The 12,934-nt window shown below is 44.2% G+C and overlaps 1 long non-coding RNA gene across 1 annotated transcript; it reads right to left on the bottom strand.

The window, feature by feature from the left end:
- Positions 1–3,504: 3,504 nt before the first annotated feature.
- LOC130683660 (uncharacterized) lies at positions 3,505–6,753 on the bottom strand. The gene is made up of 4 exons (XR_008997555.1): positions 6,504–6,753; positions 5,256–5,368; positions 4,776–4,913; positions 3,505–3,631 (listed from the first exon to the last, which is right to left on the bottom strand). It is a non-coding gene; the product is annotated as an uncharacterized LOC130683660 (long non-coding RNA).
- Between the last annotated feature and the right edge of the window lie 6,181 nt (positions 6,754–12,934).

Below are 12,934 nucleotides of genomic sequence, written 5' to 3'. Positions count from 1 at the left end.
TCTAAGTCTTATCTGTGGTAAATCTTATCTGACTTATCCAAGACAGACCTTCAGAGACTTTTCAGAGTTGGGTAGGTGAATGCATGATTTTGGCCTCTGGTTAGCTAGCCTTCTTAACACAGGGCTTCTCTGCTTTGCTACTAGCCTAATATCTTACTATTATAAGAACATTAAGTATGAGGTTCACATTATTAGGCAAGTTTCTACTTTTTGAACATTTGTGTGGCTGCCTCCTGTGATCCTTGCTTCCTTTGTGCAGTGGCCTCTTAACACAATCACACAGGGCTTACCTGTGTAACCAATAGGACATGACTAAATGATGGAGTTTGCTTCTGAAGCTAGGCCATAAAAGATACTGTGATTTCCACCATATTCTTTCTTATACTGTCCACTCTGGGGCAAGTTGGCTACTGTGTGGTGAGGACATTCTGGCAGCCTTATGTGGTGAGGAACTGAGGTCTCCTGCCTACAGCCAGCAGTGACTTGCCAGCTGTGTGAATGAGCCATCTTGGAAGCAGATCTTCTGGCCCCAACTTTTATAAGCTCTTTTTTGGTACTAACTTCCATATCTCTAAGTAACAAGCCTATGTTGCTACTTCCTGATTTTTCTCTTTTAGGTGTTACATATTGATTTTTGACTTTTTTTTCATTTTTACAGTGAGAAATACAAACTACCCCCAAACTTAGCAGATTAAAACAATCAGCATCATATCTCAAGTTACTTTCTTCTTTTCTTCTCAATATATTACAGTGTAAATATGACCAACATTTATGTTGACATTTGAGGATTGCATGCTTATGACCATATAAATGCTATTCATAGCAGAGCTATTCATTTTTCTTTCTTGCACTGTTTTATTTTTACTGGGGATAATTGTCATTTTGCTACATTTCTATGTATTTATATTTATTATTATTACATGCTGAACTTTAATTGTCTGAACTCTTCAATATTCTCAAATATATTAGGTGTTCCTACATTTTCCTCCAATAGAGACAGCTGTTTAGAGACAGCTCCTGGCATGTTGTGTGGTCTCTAGGCCTGCAACCACTACCCTGAGATTTTCTTTTACTCTCATTCTGGAGGTTCCCTTTGCCTCGCTTTCATTTTGGATTCCCTTTTTCTCGTATTTAAGTACACTTACTTTTATTTGAAAGCACAGTCAGTTGCATACCAAATCATGTTTCCTCTTATACACTGGCTACCAGGAAGCTCAGAAATCAATTTATGCATTTAAAGTAAGGTATGCAGAAGCTCTTGGAACATATTTTTGGCATTTTCACCTTATCTTTGGATTTATCCTGTGTCTTCAACTTTGCTTTTCCTTCTCATTTATGACCTCATTTAAAATAAAAATCTTGTTTTATTCCATAACAATTCCCTTTGTCCAAGACAGACAAAAGTTAAAGTGTTGAAGTATCGAATACAAGACAAAACTCTTGAGGAGGTGCCAAGCTCAGGAGCCAGAAATGGAAGAACCCCAGAAGGCAAAGGAGCAGGAGTGAGTGAGAAACTGAGAGGGGGGCCCGGGGCTGAGGGGCAGGGAAAGTGAGAACAGGCTTATCCTGTGAAGAAGCCGGGACCATTTCCCCACACACGAGGATTCTCAGCTTGTGTTAGGTTCAGCAGAGGCATGGAGTTGGGGGTTATGGGGGATGGCGACCTCGCTCTGTGTCCCATTACAAGTTGGTGTCCTTTTCCCAGTCTCCGCTTCCTACGGCTTCAAGCTCCAGGCTCCCCTCCCTATTGCCTCTGAGGCACCTCAGTGTTCTTGCTCCTTAGGGAGGGAGCTGGGGACAGAGGAAGTGATGAAGTGGGGAAAAATTTTTACAGTGATCTCACTGACAGATATCAGGCTAATTTACAGGGAGCCAAAGCTTTCAAGGGGAGCTGGGAAATTCACTGCATCCCGGGGAAGAGGGAGTCCCTGTCCAGCCCCGTGGCTTTCTGCTGTGCCCTGCATTGCAACCTTCTCCAGGATCCCCTCCCAACAATTCTCCCTTCTCTTCTATGTAGAGGAAAGTAAGTCGCTTTCTTTTCCCCAAATCCTTTCCTCTGTAGATAAACTCACTCTCCTCCATTAAACATTCCTTCCTCGGTTCCCTCTAGTCATAGTCCTACCTCCCTTCTTCCCTTTCCAGCCATATTTCTTGAGTTTTCTGCACCTGCAGCTGCTACTTCCCTCTCTGGGCCTCAGCCTGCTGTCGTGCGGACCCGCTCCCTGCCGTTGGCAGTGGCCTTTGCTTGCTCTGCCCATTTCAGCCCTGATGTTGCCTGGCCCGTCTGCATCGTCTGCTCACCCCTTGCTTCCCTCATCCTTGATTTCCATGACTCATTCTTAATCTCATCTCCTCAGCTCTCTTCTGCTTTCCCCCGCTCTCTGGGTTCCAAGTCCTCCACCAGCCCTTTGACACGTGGCCCATTCATGGCTCTCTTCTCTTCTCACTTCTCAGTGCCCCTGATACTTCATCTCCTCCAATGGCTTCACATTCAGGGCTGCCAAATATAGATGTCTCCATCCCAGGGCCGGCTCCCGAGTTGTGTGTGTGTGTTATACAACCACCTTCTGCACCCTAAATCCAGTTTCTCCAAAACCAAGTTCATTGCCCAAGCCTGTCCCTCCTCCTGGATGTCCTGCTCTGAACAGTGGCACGGTCAGCCACAGAAACCTGGCTCATCATCCCCGACCCTCTCTTACCCCACTTCCAGTCAGACACTGATCAGCATAACCCTGGATCCTTCCACTTACAGTATCAGACCCCTGTTCTCTTCTCTCTGTCCCCAGCTCCCCCACCTTAGTTCAGGCACCCAGGGCTCCTGCAGACTCCCAAATGGCCTCCCTGCCCTCCTGCAGCCCAATCTCCACTTGGGTTGGGGAGGGTTGTTAAAAATATATGCATATGATGCTTTCCTGTCTAAACCCACATCCACTCACACGCGCCTGCCGGGAAAACCCACCCTCTCCATCATGGTCTCAAAGACCCTGTGGAGCAGAGGCCTGCGTGCGCTCTGCTCCCCGCCGTCCAGGCCTTGCCTTTGTGTAGTCTGTGCTAGCCGTTCTGAGCCGAGTCTCAGTGCCACTGAACTTGCTGGTTCCCATCCCAGAGTCTCCAGCCCCACCTTCTTTTCCAGACTGGCATGGCCTGGTCCTTCCAGTACTGCCCACTGTGGCTGCTTCAGCCGCCTGCCTCTGCCCAGGCCGGGTGCACAAGGTCCCTCCCCTCTGCATTCCCTTTTCTTCTCCTCTGCCAGATGCCACCACACCAGACTGTAATTAATCACACATTTCCCTGTCTATAAACAATAGACGGGACCTATTATTTTTAAGCTCTGTGATCCTAGTAGCCTGCACCTTTTGGCTGATTATAGATGTTTAATAAATGTTAATTGGATGAATGAATGAAAGACTATGTTGCAGAAGAAAGTTGTCAACACTCCTTTCTTACTTTCCAAAGCTGAGGCTTAATAATGACATTTCTGTCCTTGAAGTTCAGGCACACAGGGTTGGATTGGTTCTCTTCTCGGCGCATGTCACATCATCGCCACGGGTCCCTGCACAATTCTTGCCATTCATTCAGTTCATCCCCGTTCCTGAGTCCTGTCACTTCTCTAGTTTGTTTGATGTTGAATCTGAAAAACATGAATGACTGTCATGGGAGCATGTAGTTTTAATTTATGTAAATAGTGTTGTGTAATATAGCTCATTATGTTTCTTGCATTTTCTATTCAGGGCCATGTTTTTAAGATCCAACAGTGTGGCTCTAACACCTTGCCTGTTGCTTTTAACTGCTTTCGTGTCCTAAAAATAAACGCTTGAACAGATTTTTTGGTTCCCTTGATTTTTTGTTTTGTTTTTGTTCTTCTATTTGATCCTCATATCAGCAACATGAGGAAGTCAGAACAAATATTTACATTTTACTGAGAAGGGAAGCTGAGGCCTCACAGAGATTGAGCAACCTGCCCGAGTCACACCCCATTTTGGTGGTAGAACCTGAATAGAGTTTCTTGTCTTCTAATACCCAGTTCTGTGCATGCTCAAGGAACACACTCCATTCTCAGTGTGGGTGTGGATATCGCTGTTCCTAAGGACGTGGTACCTTGGTGCTTGCCCTGCCGGTTGTCAGCAGGGTTAGACAGTGACGAACCTTGCTAGCCATCTCAGCATTCCTGCTTCCCCAATGTCAGGACAAAATGGGTGTCTGGGCAGCTGGGAGTGGAGGTTGTGGGGAAGACACTGTAGAAAGGCAATAGTTTTGGGGGTGTTGGAATTCATGAGGGCAGGTGTAGAGAAAATGAGAGTTCCTGTGGCCAGGATTCTCACCTGGCCCTGGTCAGCTTGTTCACTACAGACATGTGGGCAATATGCTATTATTGATTCTATATAAAGAGTTCTTCCCAGTGCTCTGGGCTGCACGGCTGCAGGAGAGCAGAGGCTGGAGTGGTGGCAGCCTGAAGGACAGAGACTGAGATGGCTGCGGGGCCAGAGAGGCCCAGAAGCAGAGACTGGCTTGCTGCATGCAGACTCGCTCTGAGTGGACAGGATTCCAGCACTTGACCTGACACCATGGGAATAAAGTTGGGTATAAACCCTTTCATCCCAAGAATGTCCCATTGTCATTTTTCGGTTTCATAGAATCAAGAGTGAACTTGCCCAGGGCTGAAACCCATTAGTAAGACAGCAGGGTTGTGGGGTTATTGCTAATTGTGTATAATGGACACTTGCCTCTCCCTTATTCAATGGCTCAGTTACTTCCCTGAGCTGCTGTGGAGTCACCTGCAGGAAAATGGTCTCCGTTGTTACAAAGCCCAGTCCTGCAGAATTCACCCCATCTGCCTGCCATCGTCGCCATCCGGGTCTCAGCTGCAGCTGTCTGCTCTGCAAGTTCTGTAAGTCACATCTGTGCTTGTTTGTCTAAATAATGAAGATGATAAAGGACAATTTGTGAACCTCCCAGAAGCCAGTGAACTCTCGATAGATCCTACCCGTGAGGAAGAGCTTCCAAGGGTTCAGGCTACTCTCTTTCACCCTGTCCTCTCCTCATTACTGGAAAAATACATAGTTTTAATCACAACTAATATTTATGATTAATCATAAGCACATTGCTTACAAAGTATCTGTTACCTCCTTCAATACTCACACCTCCAACTCATGTTGTTGCCACTCTCCCCTTTTCAGAAATGAGAAAATTGAGGCTCAGAGAGGGTCAATAGCTTTCCCGAGATCATAAAGCAAAAAAACACAATTGGGACTCACATCTAGAGGTTCTGATCACAGATGCTGTGCCTTATCCACTACACCCTATGAATGTCCAGTTTTTCTCTAGGAGAATTCCAGGTCGGTGCCTGAGACTCAGCATAAAGATGATCCTATAAAAAGAAACTCCTTGTATCTCTCCAGTGAGTACCATCAATGGAGCAATGGTATCACCCACCATTTTGCAACTATGCTCTGAGCCCCTGCTGTGTGTGCAACCGGCTCTGTGCCAGCAAGAAGCTCTCAGGTCTCCCTCTGTCCTCAGCATAACAGAGCCATCTCCCAGAGAGCCAATCAAGGACGAGTAATTAAAATGCATGGTCTCCTGGGCTCCCTGGTTAATTCTTTCCCAAATCAGGTAGGGGTCAGGGTGAGAATGGAGTTGTTGCAGGATGGAAAGAAAGCAGAGGGATACCAAAAGAGAGGGATGAAAGGAATGGGAGGAGAGAAAGGGGGAAAATGAGAGAAGGAAGGAAGGAAGGAAGAAAAGTTTACCTATTTTTTTTTCAAGGAAAACAGGTAAACTTTCTAAGTACTCTTTCTAGCATTTTACAAAGTGCTCTAAGTATGTAATTCTATTGAACCTTATCAAGACCTTGTGTTTAAGGAAAATATTATCCAATTTTACAAATGAGGAAGCTGGGATTCCTGGAGATTAGGGATTATTTAACCAAGGAGACAGCCTGGGAGAACTGGAAAGACCTTGAGTGTTGAAGGCAGCCAGACCTGGATTCCAATCCAGACCACCTATGAATTATCAACATGGTCTTTGTCATGTTACTTAGCATCTCTGAGCTTTGGGTTCCTCTTCTGAAGAAACAAGACTGCTACTAGCACCGATTCCTTAGGGTTATTCTGAGGATTAAATATGATGTTGCATGGCATATAGAAAGAGCTCAATAGGTGCTGCCATCTTAATTCTATATTGTTTCTGTATTGTTGCCATTACTATTACTGCTACTACTAAAGTATCTGACAGTACTATTTACTTATGAGAGTTGTGTTCCACACAACTGCTATCAGGTTCCTGGACCCGATTCCAAATTGTGTATGTGGCAGGGGTGGGGGAAGGTGCTCCCACACACCATACCAAGCAATTCTCAAACACCAGCAGGGTGTCTGAGAACTCAGTTCTGATGCTATCTGCCTGGAGTCAGTGCCAGATTCCCCCCAGGTTAAAGGCTCCATCCTAAAAGACTGCCCTCCACCCTGGGCTCCAGATGCCAGTCATCAGCCCCAGGCTGTTACCTGTCCTTCTGACCAATTGGCTACAGATCGGAGGTTCCCACGATCTCCACCTTAGGTTTGGTTAATTTTGCTAAGCAGCTCACAGAACTCAGGAAAACACTTAACATTTATCAGTTTAATAAAAGATTCTGTAAAGGATACAAGTTAACAGCCAGATGAAGAGAGACACAGGGCAAGGTCTCAATAAAGGAGCTCCTGTCCTCTGGGAGCTTGGGGCCTGGCTCAGTGGCATGTGGAAATGTTCTGGTTTCCCAAGCATAGAAGCTCTCTCCGACAGAGAAGCAGGATGCAAGAGAGAGAAGCTCTTGTGGGTTTTGGTGAGGGCTTCTTTGCATAGTCATGATTGGCTAAATCAGTGGCCATTGGCTGATTCAACGTCCAGACCCTGCCCTTGGGTGGGGACCAAAGTCTCTCATTAGCATGAAAAGACACCCATCTCACCTTTAAGGCTCTGTAGTGTTTCCAGGAACTGTGGATGAAGATCAGATATATCAGGGAAATCTATATTTGGTCACCTGATGACCAAATATGTATTTCTTATAACTCATTGTATTGAGATAGTATACATTCAACAAATGGTAGTTTCTCCCGCCCAACCCCACATCCCCACTTCTCTAAGGTATCATAGCTAGTAATTGTGGGAGGCAGGCTGGCCATGGCTTTTGACTTTATTACTAGTATTCTTCCACCCCACCTCTCTATTTAGCACCTTAAAAATGCAACTAGACCACACTACATATCTCTATGATGCTAATATTCTTTCCATTTCAAAAATGATATCCAAATATCTTGAGGAAAATTCTTCAGAATTTCCAATTATCCTCTGTTGTTTGTGGAAGGACCTCTCTGCCATCTGCATTATAGCCTAGTATCCCAGGGTATGATGTTTCCTCCAATTATTTTTAAGTTTGAGTAGACAATCGATTCTGTACAAACATTAAACTAGGAAGCCTGGAAATAATGGGCAGAGTTTAATGTTGAAATTAATCTTAAAGCAAAGTTAATCAACACATCATCTTTGTGCTACATGGTGATTAGGTATAAATGAAAGCTATTTGTGTAAATGCAAATAGTAATGTTTTGTGTAATCAAACCAAGCACTTGCAGGGGTGTCTAGAGGAGAGGAACAGTTTGGCATGTGGTGGGTAAACAGTTACAGCTCCCCATGTCTCTAACTTGCTGGAGAAAAGGAATGGCCCCTGAATCCTTAAGGTGCTCCCTACAATGCTTGGCAGTCCTAAGTGTTCAAAACATGTTTGCCCCTCCTATTCCACATCTGTTTCTCTTTAACCTTCCCTCTTCCTATTATTATTATTATTATTATTTCCTAACCTTAACGAACATGGTCCCAGGACTGCTACCTTAGTTCCCAAGGTATGGCAGTAAGTACTTGTGAGGCTGTGGTTTGGAGACCCCTCTTCAGACATTTGGAAGAAGAAAAAAACTTCTCTGCAAAAAATGACTTTAGGATTCATTAGAAAGTTCTCATAGCAATACTTTCTTAGATAAGAAAAGCAATAAATAAAGAGCCAGATTCTAGTCATTTTTTAACTCTCCAAAGTTGCTGGAGCTAAAGGAACAGAACAGCAACACTGGCCAGATGAACAATCGGCTCTGTCCATGCAGAGTGAAGAACAGGATAAGTAATTTTGGGGATTGCTGCCAAGTCTAAGTGACATGTTGTCTGAAAATCCTCCCTGCCTTGCCCTTTCAGCTTGTGGGAATGGTTTCCTAATATGTGTTAGTATATGCTCACTTGGCCAGGATCGGAATGGATCAGAAATGGGTGCCTGCTTTGAGCTGAGCCAGTCAGACTTTCTCTGGGAAACTGGAGCTATGGTTCAGGTTCCTGTGTGTGGCTAGAACAGAGAACATATAAACTTGAGAGGTGACTGATGGCTGTCAGAGAGAAGCAGAAAAAGCCAGTATGCAGAGAGAGAGAGAAGAATGAAATAGAGGTACAGAGAGAAACAGAGATAAGAGTCTACATGATCCTAAAGTAAAAGAAAGCAGAACATGGCTGATTTGGTTCCTGGGGGTTTTCCAGCTCCTGGCTTAGAGGTCTCCTGAGATCAAAATCTTCTCCCTGATCTTGAGTTTTGTGAGATACTCATATCCCTGTGTTCCTATTTGTTTAAGATAGCTCAAAAGGGTTTTTGTTATCTGCAACCAAAAGAACCTTCACCAAAATACATTGCTTAGTCAGACTGCTTTCCAAACACCTTTCACCAAAGGAGAGGAATTTGGACAGTTTTGCTGGGCAATGATATTGCCCAAAATAGACACTACTGCTTTCCTCTTAGCGGCTAACGCCAAGCTAACTTAACTTTCTTTAACTCACTTTCATCCTTCCGCTTCCTGGGCCGGCGTGGGAATGGGTGAACACAGTGGCAGTGGGCAGCAGTGCCAGAGACTTTATGTATGGGGCTGTGTTGGACTCCAGGAAAAGCCACACTGCCCAGGACTCGTCATCTCAAGCTCAGAGTCTCTGCTCATCTGGCAGTGCTTCCTGCAGGCTTTTCAAGGGTCTGGAGGAACACGCTGCCACAGTTTTAGTTGCTGGGCCTGCATAACCACCGGTTCCCTTCTCCCCCACCTCAGTAGATTGGGAGTTAAGAACAGCTTCTGGAGGGGCTTAAGGTCAATGCGCCAGCAGAAACAGTACTAAGAGGAATGGAGAAATCACTTTCCAAGAGATACAAGTCCACTCCCATTTCTTACAAATAGACGCAAAGAGTACCAAATATGGACTTAATTTTTAAAAAGGCCTTAGTTTTCTCCTATGTCCTATGTCTTTTCTCCTGTGTCTATGTGGCAGAAAAACTCTTTTCCCAAGCAGTTTAGAGTGGTTAGAGATGCAGAATAATTCTCAAGGGGCTCCAGATGGGCTCTCTGTTGGAAGTAATTAATCCAGAAAATATTTACATATGTGAGCTTAGTTAGGATGAAAAGATCCCAGGTTTGGGGCAGTCAAACCTACATGTGTGTGGAAGATGAATCTGTCTCACTGAACAGAGAAAAAAAATTAAGGACAAATTTCTGAGTCTCATCTATGCACACTGTGAGACTATTTGTGAATGTGAAATCCTAGGACCCCTCAGAAAATTCTATATTAGAAATTTTAGAAGAGAAGTTTCTCTGGTCATTCAGGACCACAGAACTGATCCGGGAGCAGCAAAGACATGAGAGAGTTTCCAAAAGCACAGGTCCCACTCTGAGAACCTTAGCATTTCACCCACACATTCAGACAGTATTTACGGTGTACCTGTTACGTGCCCACACTCTTCCAGGCATTGAAATCGAGCAGTGAAGCAGAGCAGATGAAGCCCCTACTCCCAAGGAGTTTAAATTCTAGTGGAGAGAAACAAAACACAAGAAAGTAAGTTAATGAAAAAATTATGCTAATTTTCAGAGAATAAAGGAAATAAAATAGGGTGATGAGATGAATGGGGCTGAGGGAAGGGACTATTTTACATATGGTGCTAAGAAGAGGCCACTGAGGTCTAAATAATGAGGAAGCAGCCACCGAAGCTCTGGGTGAGAGCATTTTAGGTGAAGGAAACAGTACAAAGCCGAGGAATATTTGAGGACCACAAACACTGACAGCACACCTAGGGGGCAGGAGGCAGGAGGCTACAGAGGGGACGAAGGCCAGGCTGTGGGAGCCTCGCAGACCACAGAAAGAGTTGGATTTTATTCTAGTGAAATGAGAAGACTTCGGAGGGTTTTAAGCAGGAGAATATTATGGTCTGATTTGTTTGAAAATGTGAAAGCCCCCCTGGCTGCTTTGTGGAGAATGGGCTCCGGGAGAGCAAGAGTGGAAGTCACCGACAGGGAGCTGAGCTAGGCGAGAGCAGCAAGCTCAGAGGAGGGGTGCTGGGGGCTACGCCTGGGGTGGTGGCAGTGGGGCCCTGAGATGTGACTGGATTGAACACAGCCTGAGGGGACAGGAAGTGCCGGAGCTTCCTGTGTTAGCAATGAGTGGAGGGACTGAGGGTGACTCAGGATTTTGTCCTAAGCAAATGCACAGAGCCACCAGCCAAGATGGGGGAGAAGGGGGAAGGAGATGTTTCAAGGGAACTTAAAGAAGAGGTTTGGGCAGGGGGCATGATGAGGACAGTTTACTGTTTTGGACATGTTATATTAGAGGTGCTTTATCATACAGTTTAGTTGGGCAGACACATCATAAACAGGCAAACAACTCCAGTAGTACAGAAATCTTGGTCTCCATGAGAGGCCTCAAATATATAAAATCCCCTTAACACTTAAGACCCTTACAACGAAGCATCCTGTACCTCAAAGTTCCAACTCCACTATTTACCTGGATGATTGGGGGCATGTATTTAACTCTTAACACCTTTTATTCCTCACCTGCAAAACACAGATTTAAAAAAGCATCAGGATCATAAAGTTGTGGTGAAGATTAAAAGAGATTCTGCACATAGAGTACTTCACACAGCTCGTGGTGCACGGTAAGCATTCAATAAATGTCGATACATGGTAAGCAACAATAAATACTCAATTAATAAACTAATTGTATTAGTTTCTAAGGATTACTATAACCAAGTGCCACCAACTGGATGGCTTAAAACAACAGCAATTTATGGTCTCATGATTTTGGAGGCTAGAAATCTGAAATCAAGGTGTCATCAAGGCTATATTCCCTCTGAAACCTGTTGGAGAGAACCCTTCCTTGCCTATTCTAGCTTCTGGTATTTTCTGGCAATCTTTGGCTTTCCTCGGCTTGAAGGTGCATCACTCCAGCCTCTGCCTCTGTTATCACATGGCTGTCTTCTCCCTGTGTGTCTCTGAGTTTTGCATGATGTTCCCTTTGTGTGTGTCTCTCCCCTTCTTATAAGGACACCAGTCATTGGACTAACGGCTCACCCTTCCCAGTGTGGCCCACTTTAACTAATTACAGCTGCAAGGACTTCATTTCCAAGGAAGGTTTCATTCTGAGGTTCTAGGGGTTAGAGAGAGGAACATGCTTCAACCTGTAACTGTGATAGTAATAAACATCACTGACAAGTTATTTCCATGTCTTGGTAGAGAGCCCTGCCAAACAGAATTATTTACAGCTAGTTCTTCTAATTCATGTAATGGTCTTTGTTTTGTTGAGGAAAAAATGTTCTCTACTCTTCAAGGTTCTTCCCAATGGTCTAAGAATTCAATTGACATGAGACAGATTAACAGGAGAAAATCAAATTTAATGTTGTACATACAAGAACCCCATATACTTGAGAGGTTCAAAGACAGAAAGGTAAAATGAGGTGTATATGCCATCCTGAGCTAAGGAATGGGATAGGGGCCTGGGCTGCAAAGTGAAGGGAGGCAATAAGAAGACCAGATGTTTGGTAATTAGATGTTTGCCCTGCCATACAGATGGGTCACTCACATAAAATTTATCTCTGGTAATAATTTAAAAACCTTATTTTGGGAAAGACCCCAATTTAGATTCTTCTAAGTAGCTGAGGGAGAGGCAAAAGCTTCTCTTGAGCCCACAGTGTCTCAAGTGCCTTCAGCTCAAAATAGTCTACATGACAAAATGGTACATTATGGGACAGCCTGGCCCCAACAATTTCTAATAAAGAACTTGCTTTTATTTGGTTGGCATTTTAACAGAAAGTGAGTTGAGATGATCTATTTATACTTAGAATCACGGAGTTTTTAGAGTTTGAAGCGACCAAGAATAATTTGGTCCAACTTCTTCATTTTGGGGTTGAGAAAACCTAGAAATGTCATATGACCTGGCAGAGGGCACATATCTAGACAGTAGCCAAACCAAGTCTAGGAAGCTTGTCTTCTCATTTCTATGATAATGTTGTCCCCCACTTTACTTATTTGGTCCTGCAGCCAAATTGCAAATGAATTTCACTAAATTCACCCCTTCCTGGTCATGTCTATCTTCCATCTCACATACCTGGAGAGCAAACCTACCTCCAGGAGGAAACACATTAGGAGAAGATCGAGGAGTCAGGAGAGGGAGAAGATGCCACTATCCTACATTGGCTGGACTCAGAACACTTACTTTTCACTTCCTACTTGACTCTGGAAAGGTTAGGTAGCAACTGAAAAGTCATAAAATATGAAATTCTAAACAAATGGGTTGGGTTATTATGACTTCATCTGTAGTTCCTGCAACCTAGGAATGATGTTATTTCAAGCAACTAATTCATTATTTTTATTTCATTTTTAAAATTTTGGTATCATTAATGTACAATTACATGAGCAAAATTATAGTTACTAGACTCCCCCCATTATCAAGTCCCCCACCACATACCCCTTACAGTCACTGTACATCACTATAAGATGCTATAGAATCACTACTTTTCTTCTCTGTGTTATACTGCCTTCCCCGTGCCCCCCCTACATTATGTGTGCTTATCGTAATGCCCTGTTTTCCCCCTTATCCCTCCCTTCCCACCCATCCT

Source organism: Manis pentadactyla, chromosome 4 (assembly GCF_030020395.1).
Source record: "Manis pentadactyla isolate mManPen7 chromosome 4, mManPen7.hap1, whole genome shotgun sequence".
Lineage (NCBI taxonomy): Eukaryota > Metazoa > Chordata > Mammalia > Pholidota > Manidae > Manis > Manis pentadactyla.
Note: the sequence above shows the minus strand (reverse complement) of the source record. Positions and strands in the feature narration are given on the sequence as shown.